Here is a 7,524-nt window from a genome sequence, read left to right as displayed (position 1 = left end):
CAGCGGGGCCGCTTCTCCCCCCGCTCCCTGCCCCGGTGCTGAAGAATAAAGTCTTTGTTTCGGTCTGTCTCACAGACAGTGTTTGAACCGCTGAAGCGGTGCGTGGATTGAAACTGTACGAAAGATGGTTCGGGGCCTGAGCGATGGCGCTTCTCTGTGCGTTGCCATGAGTGAGCGTGTGAGGTCTGGCGTGCGTTTCGGTGGGGTTTGCAATAAACTCGTGGGTAGCTGAGGGTGGTTTTTGCAGCCACTTCTGTCATGAGGTCCTAGCTCCTCCTCAGCGCCTGGGTCTTTGGAAGGTGGCTGATACTGATGTACCCGTTACTGTGCTTCATGGTAGATGGGTGGAGTGGGCTTCTGCATCGTCCCTATGGCTTGTGCCTAGAGCAGGATACTGATGGAATAGTGAACTTCATCAAGAAGGTCACGTTGTTTTTTAATTGCAGGTACAGGAAGACTAAAAGTTCAGTGCATCCAAAAGCTGTTTGGTGACCTGTGTGAAATGTCAGTAATGTTGTCTTTGAGCCAACAGGATATTTCACCAAGGTGGTCTTTGATCAGCATTTTGTGTCCAGGCAGTGATGATCTCAGTGTCAGTGCACACTTGTTGTCCTTAGCATTCCATGCCTCAGGCTTTCTTTTAACTTTATTAAACTTTTGTCAGTTTAGTTGTTTGAGTATTTTGAAACCTGGTCAAAATTGAACAATTCTATCTTTTCCTCTGTCCTTTTGAACATGAACATGTTCCTTTGGAACAGCTGGGGGAAGAGAGAGAAAGTTTGAAAATGTAACAAATCAGCAGATCCAACTTCTTCCATAATTCAAAAGCTTAGCCAAACTTTTACAAGTTACAAATGTGAAAAGTGCAGTTTCTTTATGATCATAGACTTTGATACTCAGCACTTATTGGTTCACATGTAAAAAGCTCAGTTTTCTTTATTGTTTTCACATGTTATTTTGCATGCACAAGTGACAAAATGAATGAACTCAGGGTTATAGGAGAACTGCTGCCAGCTGCTTTTGCCTAGGGTACTATAATGGAAACTAGGGTTCTGCCTCTCTAGATTCCATTTTTTTTTTTGTCGTCTTGGAGTTTAAATCTGGAAGTTTGCATACACAAATTCACCACAAAACCACAGAGTCAGAAACCCAAATCATATTGGAAGTAGCATCAAGGAGTTCTGTATAGAAGCCTTCCCCCACCCCTGTTTTGCAAGCTTTTCATAGTTTGTCTGCACACTGCTGATTCCCCAGGGCTGCTCTGCGGCCCATTCTGCAAGATGGATTTGCTTGGGGTATGGATTACAGTTGTCTGGTAAAAAGGAAGTGGTGTTACCTGCAAAACATCTTGATCTGTTGTAGCTATTGCATATAATTATATGGTAAACATAGTAATTGTAAGTAACTGGTTTAACAAAAGAAGGTGAGAAGTTGGTCTAATTGTTGAGGCAGTTGAACACAGTGTTAGAATGTGTGTTTGCCCTTAATTTATCTGATTCAGATTTTCTTCTGTAAAATGGATATAATATCCTTTTGTCATCCATAGGACTTCTTATGACTTATTTGGATACTGAAAGAACGAGCACTGGAAGAGTCAGTGGGCAGAACTTACAACTCTGTATTCAGAGCAGGGTCTATTGTTGCCTACTTGGATACGTGTACCTTTGAAAGTAGCTGCAAGTGTTGGTTCAGATATGCAGGAGCAGACGAATGCAATTGCTGCTGTTTTTCTTTGTCATAGCAGTGGTAACTTTGCTGGTGCTCCTAAACATGCTTGTTGAGATGGATTGTCCATAACTACAGGGTTTTTATCTGAGAGACGTTCTAATACAAAACTTTCACATTTCTAAGGCTTGGATTTCTGTGGGTTAAACACTTTGGTCAAGTGTTTTCTGACACTGAGCTGTTCACTTCCAGTTACTCTGCTTTTGTGACAATTGACTGCAATACAGCATTACTCTAAGAGTAACTTCTAAGAGGTATTTCAAAGACCGAAGAAAGAATTGTTGATATCCCAGTTAATACTCCTGTTATTTCTTTGGTTACAAAAGGAATTGCATTTTTCAGTGTTCTGCTGGGTTAGAAATGTAACTGTTGAAGAACTGTCCAGAATGACAATGTATTTAGTTCTGTTTTCTATTAAAATACCTGCTTGCGCTGTTGGGCTTTGGAATGGGTTTTATTAAAATGATGCCACTTGTCGATATTCATCTATTTCATAGCCAGTTTAATTTAAAGATTTCATCATGTCGGCGTTCTTACGCTCCCAGCCTGACTTAGGGACTTCCTTTTTTGCATAGCTCTTTTTATATTGCCTAAATATCATAATAAGGTAGCTATCTTTTTTATCTGCATTGCCATTTCAGGTTTCTCAGTCACTTAAGAGCTGTCCTGTGTAGACCAAGTGTTGTTTTCTGCAGGTCACAGGTTTTCTCATAAGCACGTGGTATTCCATTCTGGAAAGCTTTAGATGTATTTTTATATTCCTTTAGGATATACTTCTGGAGTAGGTTGTTTATGGCTATTTAGCTTGCTGCTGGTAAACTGAATATCTTGGATTCATGGTTTGTCTTCTCTGCTCCTGCACACCTTACCCCATAATCCTTCTCATATTTCTGTATTTTGGAGATTATGCTGATGACCAGAAATTTGTTGGATGTTACCTGGGAGACTGGTGTGGCTCGTCTTCCTCTGGATTGCTTCTGATGAAAATGTTAACCTTTTTAGGTTGATGTGGAGTTTTTTTTTGTTTATTAATTTATTTAGGAAAATTCTGTTGGCAGATAGATAACTGCATCAGTGGACTCTTGTCTGGAGTCTTTAACTTGCAATTGAAAAGATGTGTTAAATACAATCTGTAGTAACAGCCAGCATTTCTTGAAGGATGAGACTTCATTATTTAGGAGCAGAAAATTCTATTAATATTGAACAATTAATATTGAAGTTCTTTTAGTTAGTAAGACTGGACTGTAACCAGCAGGTGGAAGTTAATGACTTTCATTATGTTTACAAGATTGATTAATGTAGTTCTATAATAGGGATCTTCCTGAATCTGAAACTTGCTTTGCTTGCTTTGAGAGGATTTCTTCCAAGAAAAGTGGTTTGGCTCTGACAATCACCATAGAGGGGGAAGAGAGTGCTCTTTGGGTTGTGAAGGAATAGTCAAGACAACAATCTCCTTCATTATTTCCATCTCCTGGTGGAATGTTAGCATTGCCAGTTTAGCATTAGAGGTTACCTGACGCATGTGTGTGTCTAACTTGCAAGGTCTGAATATTGCAGCAACTATTTTCCTTCAGCTAAAGCTCACCATTCTGTGGGAAATGCTTTCTTTCAAAGGCGATGGTAAGTTCTAACAGTAACTTCATTTGGTCTGTTTCTTATGCTGTCAACTTTGTTTCTGTCTCCTGATGGAATCGCTCAAGCCGAATATAGAATATCTAAGTGCTCTTACTTAGCCTGATCTTATAAATAAGTGCTGGAGTTCTTTGTTTAAGATCTGAAGAATTTAAAATTCTTAGTACCTCTTTCTTTATATGAGGAAGGTCTGTTCGTAAATGTGATTTTTAACGTTAGACAGGTAGAGAATGTCAGTATCTTCTGAACTGCTGAAGGAAAACCTTTCTGCGCTCAGTGTAGGTAATGGAAGAGCCAAATCCTTAATTATTCAGACTCTGAAAGTTTTCTTTGAGATAAAAGACTGCTTATCATTCCAGTGAATGCCATTAAGGAGTATGTTTTTTGTTGTGAAACACTCATACATAACTTCTATGGTCACTAATGATCTCAAGGTAAAAAAAAACCCCAAAACCAAAAAGCCCCCAAACCCCTCAAAAACAAAATAAAAAACAAATAAACTTTTAATGCAATTTGAAATAAGTGCTCTTGGTTGGGAGATGCAGTCTAGGAAACTTTCTGAGATACAGGGTTTTTAACTTGCAGCAGCACAGTGGTGTCATCTACTAAAACTGGCAGACACAAGAAGCTATAAACTCAACTGGAATATGTAGTTAATTTAGCTGTGAGTAATCTTTCAGCATTGTTTCTGAGCTGCTTCTAGGCTTCAGAGCATTTCATGTGATGATGTTTGTCTTTAATCAATGATTTGTGCTTGAAATACAAGCTACTAGTAGGGTAAAGCTGGATGCCTTGAGTAATGCATCTCACGGATTTGAGAAGCGTGTTATAGAAGAAACTATATATTCATGGTGTCTATCTGTTATGCAAGAACTTATTTTTTTAACAAGGTCTTGGCTTTAGTGCACTTCCACCCATGCAAGTATGCTGGCCTTTCTTGCTGTTTTATACCTGTTCCTTAGTAAGGTCAGCAGTTTGTGTAGATGTGCACTGAACACTCTGTTATAGTTGATAATCTTTTATTTTTTTCCTCCCTTCTACTGACTTTCTCAAGCTCAGTACATGGGATGGGAGGGATCGTTCTACATTGGGTATAGAACACATCCAGCCCATTGAACAACCCTTCCTTTTTAGGCCAGGCTATTTACTGATTTCAGTTTTGAACTTCCAAACTCTTGGTATGTGTATTTCAGCTTGCCTTATCTGCACATACCCAAATCTGAATTTTCTGTTATCTCTGTACACTATGTGCAGGCATGATATGAAGCTTAAGAAAGCCTTAATGTGTAATTCCAGGTATTACCAGAATCTTCAAAGGTGATGCTGCCATACAGTTCTATTGTTGTAATATCTTTCGATGCTCTTTTTGTGGCTTCACTTAGTGGTAGTTGATTCTTGACCTATCTAACTGGAACAAAAGAATAACAGGATGTTATTGCCTAGAGCAGTTTTTTACTACAAAGCATGCTGTCTGTTAGACTGCTTCAGACATTTTTGTATTGGCTTCCTCAAAAAAAGCTCTCTAGTAGCCCAGCAGATACTACCATTTTATGTTTTACATTAGACTAACCATTCTGGGTTTGGTTTTTCCTTGCATCCTGTGTGAATCTTCTCTGTAGAAATATATTGTAAAAGCAAAACTAAAACTTGAACCAAAAATTAGAATAGGAAAGCCAATAAAAATAACTTTTCAATACTAATCAAATACATACTCTGAAGAACCCCTCTCAGGTGATAACTTTTCTATTGTTAGACAATTATTTTGTCTGAATTTTGTATGTGTCTTAGACACATCAAACTGCTAATTCTGTATGGTAGTTGCTTAGCTGAATGTGACTCCAGTCAGTCACTTGCTGGAGGTTTGAGATGTGTCAGCACGTTGCAATCTGTTTCTCAGGTTCAAGACTCCTGTAAAATTGTTTGGACTTGAAGTGTTTACATTAACATCAGAGCTTTATAGTGACCAAGTTCGATAATAGGATGTTGTTATGCTTTGTGTCTTACAGCTCCAAGTGAAGGAGAACAGTTAGTGTAATGCGTTCATAGTTGAATTATTGGATGTTGCAGACATCAGTGATTGGCAAGGGTAAATACCTCTTGCTGGCGTAACATTATAATGTTTCAGTGCACAAAAGGGAAGATGTTGAGCTTTTTTCTCCTGCTCCCTGGTTTCAGGTATAGGCAGCAGCTAACAAGCTAGAAATCTTTGTTGTGTTCCTGTGAATCTTCTCACATTTGGTTTGTGTTGGAAATACTTCATCATTTACAGTCTGTGAAACTGTCACCACACTCTTCGGGCACATAGGTGTATTTGTACACACGCATGTGCACACACTCACAGACTGAAGCCTACCTTCAGGGACTTGGATCACACTTGCTGGTCACTCTCTGTGTTATTGAGTGTTCTGTACTATAGTCGTCACCATGCCACAGTGTCTTAATTTGTGCCACCTTTCTCACGCTTTCTTGCTGCATATGCTTTGTCTTCTGTCTTCTGCTCTGTCTTAAACTTTCACCACTAAAGCAGGAGTTGCTTTCCCAGTTGTCATTACCATTATATTCCTGCCATGTGAACTTTGGAAGGTTGTTGGTGAGAGTGGACAGTGTTAACACTTGTCCTTTATAGTCATTGACTAAAACCAGCTGTAACCCAGGCAAGACCATTTGATTCTGATCATGTTGTGAGCACGCTTAAAACTCCTTAAAAGCTTGGCATTTCTTTCCAAATGCTGGTTTCTTGCCGAAAATGAATAGTTCAAGAACTTCTAGCCTTAATATATATTAATTGAATCTAGGTAGATTCTTAGTGACTTTTTGTGCAGATGAGATTTATCCACTTCTGTCTGACTCTTGCTTTGCTGTGTAGAGAACACATTTTAAACTAATAGGCATATGAAGTATCACAGGCTGGCAGGCATTGGCTTTAAGGCTTTAGGATATTGATTGTCTACATATCAGCTCAGAAACCTATTTCATCATTTTGTTCCATACGATCTGTTAGTAAACAGATTCATTGTTAAGGGGTTGTGAAAATGGCAAGGGTTAGCAGACCCAGCTATTTTGAGCAGTTAATTTTGAATGTGTACTTCAGTATGCACTAATATGACTAACAATAGAATGATGGTAACATCTGAAAGTTCATAAGAAGGTAACTAACCTGCTGATTCAGCTTTGTAAAGAAGGTTTTGTCTGACTTAATCTGACCAAGAATTTCTGGACAGTGCAGTCTGTAATACATGGTAGCCTTATCCCCCCCACACCTTATCTTACCCCTCAGCTTTAAAAATATTGTATAACCTCTAAAAATAAATTATCCTTTAATTTGATAGGAGCAGACTAACCGAGATAAACACTCTGTCATTTGGATTTCAGTTTTATGCAGCCACTCCCTGGCAGGTTCAGTAGTTTAACAAATACTTGCTTTCCCACACAGTTTTTACGTGATTCATACTGGAGTACTTGTGTTCTCAGAGGGAACAGTTTTACAGCTGATAGTTTTAATGGTGAAATGATATGTTTGTATTTTGTATACGATGCTGTGTTGGGTGCCATTATTGCGTTCCTTCCCCCCTCACCCCTTGTCTTTCCCCCTCCAGTCTCTGAAGTGGCTGGCAGTCAAATGTCAAAAGAAGCTGAGCATCCTTGCTCCATCTATACAGACAACCCCTGTGTGACTCTGCCCAGAGCTGCTGAATTTGATGAGCTGTTATGTGTGCATGTCTCTCAAAGTGCATGTCTGTGTTACAGAGCAGCTGGGTACTAGGGCATTAAACCTCTAAGACTCCTCATGTGTTCAAAGCAACAGTGATATTCTGTCTCCTCAGCTGCACAGACAGAGTAAATTCAGACTGAACCCTTCCACTTAATATCAGGACTGCAAAAGCATGGGTAGGCATTTATAGCCAAGAAGAGACCCCTGGGGAGAGAAACTGGTCTGAGCGAGCACTTTCCTAGACAAGCTGCAGTGCTGCTAAGGTGTAGCTGGCATGTTCCTGGTTACTGACTAGGTGTTTATCCCTTCCAAAGCCACCAGAGCCACTGGAAGCACTGCAGTGGTGGAAAAGAGTAGCAAGGTGAGCTTGAGAATGTCTGCAGTCAATATAGAAGAGGCACAGGCTGCAGCCTGTGTGTTTCTTGGACCACAAAAACACTGCCCTGTTGCAGTTG

Source organism: Nestor notabilis, unplaced genomic scaffold, assembly GCF_000696875.1.
Source record: "Nestor notabilis isolate BGI_N333 unplaced genomic scaffold, ASM69687v1 scaffold12741, whole genome shotgun sequence".
In the NCBI taxonomy this organism is placed as follows: domain Eukaryota; kingdom Metazoa; phylum Chordata; class Aves; order Psittaciformes; family Psittacidae; genus Nestor; species Nestor notabilis.
This window is presented reverse-complemented; position numbering follows the sequence as displayed.